General features: G+C 44.5%; 1 protein-coding gene across 1 annotated transcript in view; it reads left to right on the top strand.

Annotated features, from left to right (window-relative positions):
* Window positions 1-1,011: 1,011 nt before the first annotated feature.
* Window positions 1,012-12,651, top strand: part of AP2M1 (adaptor related protein complex 2 subunit mu 1) — a 45,498-nt gene continuing 33,858 nt past the window's right edge. The window contains exon 1 of the mRNA XM_069726975.1: window positions 1,012-1,125. The gene's annotated coding sequence lies outside the window, so the exon portion shown is untranslated. The remainder of the gene's footprint in view (window positions 1,126-12,651) is intronic.

The following is a 12,651-nucleotide window of genomic DNA, read 5'->3' as shown; positions in this document are numbered from 1 at the left end:
GATGTTTGAAACGATAATTAAGTGACGATGCAACGTCACAAATCGTGCCGTCGTAGCGATCAAAATTGCACTGTGTGACGGTACCCTTAGGTGCGGATTACATGTGCTTTTGCCTGTGGATTTCGTAATATACAGTACAGAGCAAAAGTTTGGACACACCTTCTCATTTAAAGATTTTTCCGTATTTTCATGACTATGAAAATTGTACATTCACACTGAAGGCATCAAAACTATGAATTATCACATGTGAAATTATATACTTAGCAAAAAAGTGTGAAACAACTAAAATTATGTCTTATAATCTAGGTTCTTCAAAGTAGCCACCTTTTGCTGTGATGACTGCCTTGCACACTCTTGGCATTCTCTTGATGAGCTTGCTCTCTACTGTAAGTGTATGGGGAAAATCAGCACAGAAAACTCAGTGGTCCCGCGTGAGAGATTGACGTGTTGTGGAGATAACGCACACCGCGGGTTGGGGTAGGCAGCGGGAATAATAGGCACAGCGGGCAGATTCCCATAAAGCCCAGAGCTGGAAGACGATGCCTGTTACTGTATATTACGCGTATATTAGTTTAGCAGCAGGAACGACACCGTCCAAATCGCCCCACCAGCTCCTGTCACGGCAATGTGTCGCCTGCGGCCATGGAGCTGGACGCTTAGGGCAGCTGAGCAGTTGGCAGTAAGATGCATTTGGCACATTGGAAGCTGTGACCGCACAGGAACAGGAGGTGCAAACCGCTGCTTCCCACTAACGGCCTGAAATCGCACTGTCAAGATGGACCATTCAGCAAAGCACGACCCTGACAGTCTGAGCCACGCTCCTCCATCACCAAACACTGGCCCACCTGCTGCCATCTGTACACATACATGTACGGGTCTGTATAGAGACGAGTATGGCACAGAGGGCTATGGATGGAGTGGACTACGTTCTTACTATCACGTGATCAGTCAGCTGACAATGCGAGCGTCGCCTTCTAGTGCGCGTGCGCAGGCTTCCCCTGCCTGTCACATCTCGACTGTTGATTAAACGCAGCTGCGCGATGACGTAAGCACTGCGGAAAGGAGCGGGTGGGAGGAGGAGCGGCCATCTTGCACTCTCCTCAGAAGCGCTGGGATTGAGAGAAGGTAAAGGGGAATGACATACCGAACAGCTCGCGTTCATGCTGAGGCCGTAATTGTCGGTGCGTTCTGTGTCGGCCGTGGCGGCGTTACACGGGCGACCGTAACCAGCATACCGGCTGCATTTGTTCTCGTCACGCGGGGCTGTCACATTAGCCGGGTGTGGTCCCAGAGCCGCCGTATCTCCGGGGTGCCGGGCGCCTGCTAGCCTGACCCGCGGCACCAGAGCAGGTAGTGATGGTGGTGGGGCCGGTCTGCCCACTGTATCCCGCAGTGCATCATTATTACATGGCCGGTGTGACCCTGGGGGTCTCCCCCTGCACCAGTATGTGTGTATAATGACTAGGGGGGCATTGTGCCCCTCAGTGTCAGAAGACCAGCCAAGGTATCATTGACCTGACCTCAGGTTACTGAGCACAATCCTGCTGACAGGTTCCCTATAAATAAATGTATGGACCTATCTTTATCCACACGTATCCTACAGGCCTGAGTAATGTCTGCTGGGATTCATACTCCACCTTTTTTTTATTTTTATTTTTTTATCAAGTCTCTGATACCAAAATTGGGACCGAACATCAGAGCATGGCTTTCAGAAACCCATCTGCTTGGTGCCAATGAGTCTGCATCCAGAAAATGACTCTTCAAACTGTGAAAGTAGTTACTTTTGGATTGGACTGAAATTCTGTTCGGTTCATTCAGGCTATATTGCAGAGAGAAGGCTCTGAAGTCTGTGTGTGCAGTGGGTGGCCCTACAATTACAGCTCTCCTGATTCCCCTCCTCCTGCCACTCATTAGCATACAACTTCAATCATCTACATCCATGGCTCTATTTGCGGCTCAGCCCCATGGTCCTCTTCTTGACTGACGGCTCACAGCCTTAACAAGCCTTGTCAAGCAGAAGGTGAGGCCAGTGTATAGAGCAAGGGAGACAGATTATTGGGAAGTGCTTTGATGAGCCCAGAGCACGCACTTGCATAGCAATAAAAATAAGCTTTTCATCCAGGGTAATCATGTACTCCCTGACTAAGGTTTCTTTCACACTTGCGTCGCCTGCTGTGCGTCGTTGTGTAGTGAAATGACGTATCGACAGACGTCACGAAAATAGTGAAAAGTGTGTGTGATGCATCCAGTGTAATGACGGATGCGTCGTTTGTATTGTTGCCACAATGTCAATGGAGAAATTTCTGGGAATGAAATGTCCTGGGGGGGGGGGGGAGAGAGATTTTTCCCGGAATTGATAATCCTTCCGGGCATGCTCAGAGGAAAAAATTTTCAGGATCCTGCATTCTCAAAAAACGACGGATTGTGACAGGGGTCAAACAACGAGTGTGACAGTAGCCTAAGGATACATTAGCGTATCTGTTCGCAGCTTATCTGCATGCGCAAACACATAGTTACACTGCGTTTATCTGCATCAGCTTATGCATGACGCAAAAAAAAAAAGCTGCATGTTCATGCATGTGTTTTTGCCTGCGTTTGAGTTAATGCGCATGGGTTCGATATTTCCAGGATGGCGTCTGTCAGTTCCTGGACATGTGCAGTCCAAAGTACACAAGCGTATCGAATGCATGTCCTTGCGTACCAATGCATTATTTTGATGCGCGCATGCCTGCGCTTATTTGACGCCTCAAAAAAATGCAACATGTTGCGTATGTCGCACACCGCAAAATGATGCATGCGGACGCTTCCGCATGCGAACTGATGCAGATGCATGTCCCTGCGTACACCATGTTAAATATATGTACGCAAGACCATGCAGATCTATACGCAGGCATACACTGCGCACAGATACGCTAATGTGAACTCGGCCTAACTCTGTGCTGAGATCAGGGCTCTGTGGGGGCCGTATCATCACTTCTAGCACTCCTTGTTCTTTTTGACACTGAATATGGTTCTTAATACCATTGGCTGTATGCTTGGGGTCATGGTCCTGTTGCAGAATAAATTTGGAGTGAGTTTGACTCATCAATTCTTACCCAACCACTGCTTGAGAGTATGTGCACACATTGCGGATTCTGTGGATCCGCAGCATTTTTTGCAGTGGAGAACTGCTGCAGATCCGCAATTGATTTACAGTACAATGTAAATCAATGAGGAAAAAATGCTGTGCACATGGTGCAGAAAAATCCGCTGCGGATTAAAAGTAGCATGTCACTACTTTTTTGTGAATTTGCAGTGTATTTGTACCCATTCCATTACAGAAAACCGCAGGGGTAAAAAATGCAGCAAATCCGCACAAAACGCTGCTGAACCACACAAAAAACACAACAAATCCGCAGGTGCATTTTCTGCCAGGAGAGGCAGAATCCGCACCAGAAATTCCTAAGCCTAATCCGCAACGTGTGCACATAGCCTTATACAGTAGTTACCCTATACTTTTCCATCATGCAGTACCAAATTTATTCTTCAGCATGACAACCCAAATATGCATCCAATGTCATTAGGTACGACATTCAAGATATAGAACAGGGAGTCCTAGAAGTGATATGGCCCCCACACAGCCCTGATCTCAACACAATAGTCTGAGACTACATGAAAAGGCAGAAGGATTTCTGTTAACATCCTCAGAAGATCTGTGGTTCTCCAAGATGTATAGAACACCCTCCCTACTGGGTTCCTTCAAGAACGGTGTGTTGGTTTTATTTGAGAAGAATTGTTAATTTGATGCTGTTTTGAAGGCAAAGGGCAGTGAAACTATTGGTTTAGTTTTTTTTTTGTTTGTTTGTTTTTTTCCTTTACTTTGCGTTTTTGTTATTTGAAAAAAAATAAACTAACATTTTTGAAAGCATTCTTACTTTGCCACTTTTTTTTTCTTGTTGCATAAAACTTTGCACAGTACCGTACATGCTTGTTGCTACTCACAATGCATCTCCTGATTTCTGGTCTTTCCTATATCATAGTAGCATTTTATAAAGTGCCTAAGGCTAGGTTCACATTTGCGTTCAGGAGCGCTGCAGATGGCTGCGTATTTCCCTTCCTCCCTGAAGCTCCGCCTACACTCAGCCTACTTCTGTATGCGTCCTGCATTTCCCTGCGTACCTATCTTTAACCGCTTCCCGACCTGTGACACAGCATATGCGTCATGAAAGTTGGTGCCAATCCGACCTGTGACACATATGCTGCATCACAGAATGATCGCGTTCCTGCAGATCGGGTGAAAGGGTTAACTCCAATGTCACCCGACCTGCAGGGACAGGGGGAGTGGTACTTCAGCCCAGGGGGGTGGCTTTGACCCATGTGGCTTCGATCGCTCTGACTGGCTGTTGAAAGTGAAACAATCAGAGCAATTTGTAATATTTCACCTATGAAACTTTGTGAAATATTACAATCCAGCCATGGCCGATGCTGCAATACCATCGGCCACGGCTGGAGACCCCGATCTGCCCCCGTCACCGACTGACAGCGGCGATCTGCCGCCACTGTCGGTCTTTCCTGCCCTCCTATACCCTCCGCCCCGATCCCACCCCCCATACTACGAGTCCCAGGGCGCCTCCATCTTCTCCTATGGGCGCCGCCATCTTCCAAAATGGCGGGCACATGCGCAGTGCGCCCGCCGAATCGGCCAGCAGATTCATTCCAGGTACATTTTGATCAGTGATAGAACCTATCACAGTGATCAAAATAAAAAAAATAGTAAATAAACCCCCCCCCCCCCCCCTTATCACCCGGGTCATTCCATGTCAAGTGAACCAATGATTTTTACCACTATTTTTAATTCTTTTGAGATTTTGTTATTTGGTAATAGTGTGTCAGAGAATGCAAAATGTGAAGAAAAAAAAAATAGAATTTTTTTTTTTTATTGATTTTCAAAGTTCGGAAAAAGTGCGAATTTCGGTGTTGCTTGCCTTTACATTTCTCCCCATAACTCAGGCTAGAAAAAAGATAGAGAAACAAAATAAACACCATTCTACTCAGAACTGTACAGGCTTTCACCAGATATGTCACGAGTATCTTTGATAATATTTTACCTATGGGAATGCAAGCGCAAAACTTTAAAACGCATTTCCGAAAAAAAACGTTTAATTTAAAAATTTCAAAAACTGCACATGTGCTTGCTATGCTCCTAGCCACATCTGTACCAAAATACAAGCTGGGATCGTGATGGGATCATATTTTAAAAAATAAAACTATACAGTGTCAATTCAAAAATCTTGAATTCAGATCTGTTCAGTCTGTGGTCTAACAGTGTGGGATCTATATTTACCAAATCATGATTTTTAGATATTACTGTATTTTATTATGTTACAGCTTAGAAGCAGGAGAGGACAGAGGAGAAAGCTTTGTTAGGGCTCATGAGAATGACCAGGGTTAGGCAGTGAATGCAGAGCAGATGACCGGCCGGCAGCTCCAGCCTCCAGAGGCCATATTCGCACCAAATCTTAACACCCAGAAAACTCCTCAAATGGAGGGAGAAAAATATTCTTAACATCCAGTTCATGTATTGTACAAACCAGGACTACGAAGAGAAGAGTTTGTGAAAACCTCGGTTACAGGAAGCAGAAAGAGGACTCGGTAATACCGCACTGTCATCCCATGTAGTGAAACAGATATAAAAACAAGGGTTTTTTCATGCAGCAAAAAGAGTGACGTCCATGACGTGGTAGACGGCGGCACAAGATCGGCAATGGATGACAGAACTGGTTATGTGACCTGTGAATATGTGGTGGTGGCTACTGTACTCTCCAAAAATTGTGAAAATGAAGAAGTAGAAAGGACTTTTCTGCAGCTTCTGCTCCAGCGCCGTCCTTTGTGTACCAAGAAAACCAGACATTGTAAAAGTTAACAAAAATCAGATATTGACAGAGGTGAAGCCGAGCACCATGACAGGCCGTACATAATCTGACACAGAAGGAATTGGCCATTGCTAGTAAGCGCTAATGGGCAAGATTACATTTGACCGACTAGAAGGGACACATTGATGATAAAAGGCCAGTGTAAAAACCTACTATTAATTGTTTGATTAGTTCATATTTTATAAAACAAGGATTTAACTACTGTAATATTCTTAAACATTTCATAAATGACATGTTTAGTGATATAATAGAAAAAAATTGTTATATGTATAAATAGGTGGTAAAAATATTGGTTCTTTTTAATCTTGTTTTTAACATAATTAGGATGAGACTGTATTTGGAAAATCACACTTGAGGATGTGATCACCTTTTTCTTTTGGCTTGTTCAATGAATTCAGGTTGAAAATGCTGAGCAAGTTGTGTTATGATTAAGGCTACTTTCACACTAGCGTTAACTGCAATCCGTCACAATGCGTCGTTTTGCAGAAAAAACGCATCCTGCAAAAGTGCTTGCAGGATGCGTTTTTTCCCCATAGACTTGTATTGACGACGCATTGCGACGGATTGCCACACGTCGCATCCATCGTGCGACGGATGCGTCGTGCTTCTGCGGACCGTCGGGAGCAAAAAACGCTACATGTAACGTTTTTTGCTCCTGACGGACCGCTTTTTCCGACCGCGCATGTGCGGCCGGAACTCCTTCCCCACCTTACAATGGGGCAGCGGATGCGCCGGAGAAATGCATCCGCTGCCTCCTTTGTGCAATGCGTTAAATGCTAGCATCTGAATCTCTCCTCGACGCATTGCGACGGGGAGATTCCGACGCTAGTGTGAAAGTAGCCTAAGATGGATTTATTTTGGCACTTCGGTATTTGTTTTTTGTGTTTCTTTATTGTTGCATATAAATGTTGAATTCAATACGTTGTAATTTGAAAAGAAAAAGGGAAGAAACTCACACAAACATAAAATCGGATGATTCAAGGCTTAACCCCTTCCCGACCTTTGACGCATACGCTGCGTCATGAAAGTCGGTGCCATTCCGACCCATGACGCAGCATATGCGTCATGGAAAGATCGCGTCCCTGCAGGCCGGGTGAAAGGGTTAACTCCCATTTCACCCGATCTGCAGGGACAGGGGGAGTGGTAGTTTAGCCCAGGGGGGGTGGCTTCACCCCCTCGTGGCTACGATCGCTCTGATTGTCAGTTTCACTTTCAACAGCCAATCAGAGCGATTTGTAATATTTCACCTAAAAAAATGGTGAAATATTACAATCCAGCCATGGCCGATGCTGCAATATCATCGGCCATGGCTGGACACACTAATGTGCACCCACCCCACCCCTCCGATCGCCCCCCCCAGCCCCCCGATCTGTGGTCCGCTCCCCTCGGTCCTGTGCTCCGCTCCCCCGTCCTCCTGCCCGCTCCCCCCGTGCTCCAATCACACCCCCCCGCACTCCGATTCCCCCCCCCGCACAGCGATTCCACCCGCCCGCACAGCGATCCCCCACTCCGTGCACCAATCCACCCCCCCATGTTCCGATCCACTCCCCCGTGCTCCGACGCCCCCCCCCCCGTGCCCTGATCTCCCAAGACCCCCCCCCCCCCCCCCTTACCTGGCCTCCCGGGGACCGTCCGTCTTCTTTCCTGGGCGCCGCCATCTTCCAAAATGGCGGGCGCATGTGCAGTGCGCCCGCCGAATCTGCCGGCAGATTCGTTCCAGAGTGAATTTTGATCACTGAGATAGGATACTGAGAGAGAAAAGTAAATGACCCCCCCCCCCCCCTGTCAACCCCATAGGTAGGGACAATAAAAAAAAAAAAAAAAAATTTTTTTTTTTTTTTTTTTTTCCACTAAGGTTGGGGTAAGAACTAGGGGTAGGGTTAGGGTTTCGGTATGTGCACACGTATTCTGGTCCTCTGCGGATTTTTTCGCTGCGGATTTGATAAATCCGCAGTGCTAAACCGCTGCGGATTTATGGCGGATTTACCGCGTTTTTTCTGCGCATTTCAATGCGGTTTTACAACAGCGGTTTTCTATTTGAGCAGTTGTAAAACCGCGGCGGAATCCGCAGAAAGAAGTGACATGCTGCGGAATGTAAACCGCTGCGTTTCCGTGCAGTTTTTCTGCAGCATGTGTACAGCGATTTTTGTTTCCCATAGGTTTGCATTGAACTGTAAACTCATGGGAAACTGCTGCAGATCCGCAGCGTTTTCCGCAGCGTGTGCACATACCTTTAGAATTAGGCTATGTGCACACGGTGCGGATTTGGCTGCGGATTCGCAGCAGTGTTCCATCAGGTTTACAGTACCATGTAAACATATGGAAAGCCAAATCCGCTGTGCCCATGGTGTGGAAAATACCGCACGGGAACGCTGCGTTGTATTTTCCGCAGCATGTCAATTCTTTGTGCGGATTCCGCAGCGTTTTACACCTGTTCCTCAATAGGAATCCGCAGGTGAAATCCGGACAAAAAACACTGGAAATCCGCGGTAAATCCGCAGGTAAAACGCAGTGCCTTTTACCTGTGGATTTTTCAGAAATGGTGCTGAAAAATCTCATACGAATCCGCAACGTGGGCACATAGCCTTAGGGCTAGGGTTGGGTTGGAATTAGGGTTGTGGTTAGGGTTAGGGGTGTGTTAGGGTTACCGGTGTGTTGGGGTTAGGGTTGTGATTAGGGTTATGGCTACAGTTGGGATTAGAGTTAGGGGTGTGTTGGGGTTAGTGTTGGAGTTAGAATTGAGGGGTTTCCACTGTTTAGGCACATCATGGGGTCTCCAAACGCAACATGGCGCCACCATTGATTCCAGCCAATCTTGTATTCAAAAAGTCAAATGGTGCTCCCTCCCTTCCGAGCCCTGACGTGTGCCCAAACAGTGGTTTACCCCCACATATGGAGTACCAGCATACTCAGGACAAACTGCGCAACAATTACTGGGGTCCAATTTCTCCTGTTACCCTTGAGAAAATAAAAAATTGCTTGCTAAAACATCATTTTTGAGGAAAGAAAAATGATTTTTTATTTTCACGGCTCTGCATTGTAAACGTCTGTGAAGCACTTGGGGGTTGAAAGTGCTCACCACATATCTAGATAAGTTCCTTTGGGGGTCTAGTTTCCAAAATGGGGTCACTTGTGTGGGGTTTCTACTGTTTAGGCACACCAGGGGCTCTGCAAACGCAACGTGACGCCCGCAGACCATTCCATCAAAGTCTGCATTTCAAAAGTCACTACTTCCCTTCTGAGCCCCCACGTGTGCCCAAACAGTGGTTTACCCCCACACATAGGGTATCAGCGTACTCAGGAGAAACTGGACAACAACATTTGTGATCCAATTTCTCCTGTAACCCTTGGGAAAATAAAAAATTCTGGGCTAAAAAATTATTTTTGAGGAAAGAAAACGTATTTATTATTTTCACTGCTCTGTGTTATGAACTTCTGTGAAGCATTTGGGGGTTCAAAGTGCTCACCTCACATCTAGATAAGTTCCTTTCGGGGTCTAGTTTCCAAAATGGGGTCACTTGTGGTGGGTTTCTACTGTTTAGCCACATCAGGGGCTCTGCAAACGCAACGTGACGCCCGCAGAGCATTCCATCAAAGTCTGCATTTCAAAACGTCACTACTTCACTTCCGAGCCCCAGCATGTGCCTAAACAGTGGTTTACCCCCACATATTGGGTATCAGCGTACTCAGGAGAAACTGGACAACAACTTTTGGGGTCAAATTTCTCCTGTTACCCTTGGGGAAAATAAAAAATTGCGGGCTAAAAAATCATTTTTGAGAAAAGAATTTTTTTTTTTTATTTTCATGGCTCTGCGTTATAAACTTCTGTGAAGCACTTGAGGGTTCAAAGTGCTCACCACACATCTAGATTAGTTCCTTTGGGGGTCTAGTTTCCAAAATGGGGTAATTTGTGGGGGATCTCTAATGTTTAGGCACACAGGGGCTCTCCAAACGCGACATGGTGTCCGCTAATGATTGGAGCTAATTTTCCATTTAAAAAGCCAAATGGCGTGCCTTTCCTTCTGAGCCCTGCCGTGTGCCCAAACAGTGGTTTACCCCCACATATGAGGTATCGGCGTACTCGGGAGAAATTGCTCAACAAATTTTAGGATCCATTTTATCCTATTGCCCATGTGAAAATGAAAAAATTAAGGCGAAAAGAAATTTTTTGTGAAAAAAAAAGTACTTTTTCATTTTTACGGATCAATTTGTGAAGCACCTGAGGGTTTAAAGTGCTCACTAGGCATCTAGATAAGTTCCTTGGGGGGGGTCCAGTTTCCAAAATGGGGTCACTTGTGGGGGAGCTCCATTGCATAGGCACACAGGGTCTCTCCAAACGCGACATGGTGTCCGCTAACGATGGAGATAATTTTCCATTCAAAAAGTCAAATGGCGCTCCTTCCCTTCCGAGCCTTACCATGTGCCCAAACAGTGGTTTACCCCCACATATGAGGTATCAGCGTACTCAGGACAAATTGGACAACAACTTTCGTGGTTCAGTTTCTCCTTTTACCATTGGGAAAATACAAAAATTGTTGCTGAAAAATCATTTTTGTGACTAAAAAGTTAAATGTTAATTTTTTCCTTCCATGTTGCTTCTGCTGCTGTGAAGCACCTGAAGGGTTAATAAACTTCTTGAATGTAGTTTTGAGTACCTTGAGGGGTGCAGTTTTTAGAATGGTGTCACTTTTGGGTATTTTCAGCCATATAGGCCCCTCAAACTGACTTCAAATGTGAGGTGGTCCCTAAAAAAAATGGTTTTGTAAATTTCGTTGTAAAAATAAGAAATCGCTGGTCAAATTTTAACCCTTATAACTTCCTAGCAAAAAAAAATTTTGTTTCCAAAATTGTGCTGATGTAAAGTAGACGTGTGGGAAATGTTATTTATTAAGTATTTTGTGTCACATACCTCTCTGGTTTAACAGAATAAAAATTCAAAATGTGAAAATTGCGAAATTTTCAAAATTTTCGCCAAATTTCCGTTTTTATCACAAATAAACACAGAATTTATTGACCTAAATTTACCACTAACATGAAGCCCAATATGTCACGAAAAAACAATCTCAGAACCGCTAGGATCCATTGAAGCATTCCTGAGTTATTACCTCATAAAGGGACACTGGTCAGAATTGCAAAAAACGGCAAGGTCTTTAAGGTCAAAATAGGCTGGGTCATGAAGGGGTTAAAAAAAATATACAAATTTGACAGGTCCCAAGTTGAATCCCTGTACAAATATAAACAAGAACACAAGTAACACACATGCATGTTTTCACAATTTTAAAAAATACATTGTTTTCACAATTGCGCATCAAAATTTTGAATTTGATTTCTCAAACAAAATATCAAGAAACATAATCTTGACATATCAAATGAAAGCTGGCACCGTTCTGAGAACAATGATGCCCCTCCCACCTCTTTATCTTAAAGGGACACTGTCACCTGAATTTGGAGGGAACAATCTTCAGCCATGGAGGCGGGGTTTTTGGGTTTTTGATTCACCCTTTCCTTACCGCTGGCTGCATGCTGGCTGCAATATTGGATTGAAGTTCATTCTCTGTCCTCCATAGGACACGCCTGCGCTGTGCAAGATTGCCTTGTGCAGGCATGTACTACGGAGGACAGAGAATGAACTTCAATCCAATATTGCAGCCAGCATGCAGCCAGCGGGTAAGGAAATGGTGAATCAAATACCCAAAAACCCCGCCTCCATGGCTGAAGATTGTTCCCTCCAAATTCAGGTGACAGTGTCCCTTTAATTCTAACCCAAGATATGATTAAAAAAATATATAAAGCCATACCAAGCCAAAATCCGCTCTTTTTCAAAACTTTAAATCTGTAAAAAATTAACTAATGAAGAGAAAAATTCTAAACTTTTAATTTGTAATTAACCCCTTTACCCCCAAGGGTGGTTTGCACGTTAATGACCGGGCCAATTTTTACAATTCTGACCACTGTCCCTTTATGAGGTTATAACTCTGGAACGCTTCAACGGATCCCAGTGAATCTGACATTGTTTTCTCGTGACATATTGTACTTCATGAATGTGGTAAAAATTCTTTGATAGTACCTGCGTTTATTTGTGAAAAAAACGGAAATTTGGCGAAAATTATGAAAATTTCGCAATTTTCGAACTTTGAATTTTTATGCAATTAAATCACAGAGATATGTCACACAAAATACTTAATAAGTAACATTTCCCACATGTCTACTTTACATCAGAACAATTTTGGAACCAAAATTTTTTTTTGTTAGGGAGTTATAAGGGTGAAAAGTTGACCAGCAATTTCTCATTTCTACAACACCGTTTTTTTTTTTTAGGGACCACATCTCATTTGAAGTCATTTTGAGGGGTCTATATGATAGAAAATACCCAAGTGTGACACCATTCTAAAAACTACACCCCTCAAGGTGCTCAAAACCATATTCAAGAAGTTTATTAACCCTTCTGGTGCTTCACAGGAATTTTTTGAATGTTTAAATAAAAATGAACATTTAACTTTTTTTTCACAAAAAAATTAATTCAGCTCCAATTTGTTTTATTTTACCAAGGGTAACAGGAGAAAATGGACCCCAAACATTGTTGTACAATTTGTCCTGAGTACGCCAATACCCCACATGTGGGGGTAAACCACTGTTTGGGCGCATGGCACAGCTCGGAAGCGAAGGAGCGCCATTTGACTTTTCAATGCAAAATTGACAGGAATTGAGATGGGACGCCATGTTTCGTTTGGAGAGCCCC

The sequence above is a fragment of the Ranitomeya imitator genome, chromosome 5 (assembly GCF_032444005.1).
Source record: "Ranitomeya imitator isolate aRanImi1 chromosome 5, aRanImi1.pri, whole genome shotgun sequence".
Taxonomy (NCBI): Eukaryota; Metazoa; Chordata; class Amphibia; order Anura; family Dendrobatidae; genus Ranitomeya; species Ranitomeya imitator.
The sequence above is the reverse complement of the archived record's forward strand: the minus strand, read 5'-3'. Positions and strand labels throughout refer to the sequence as shown.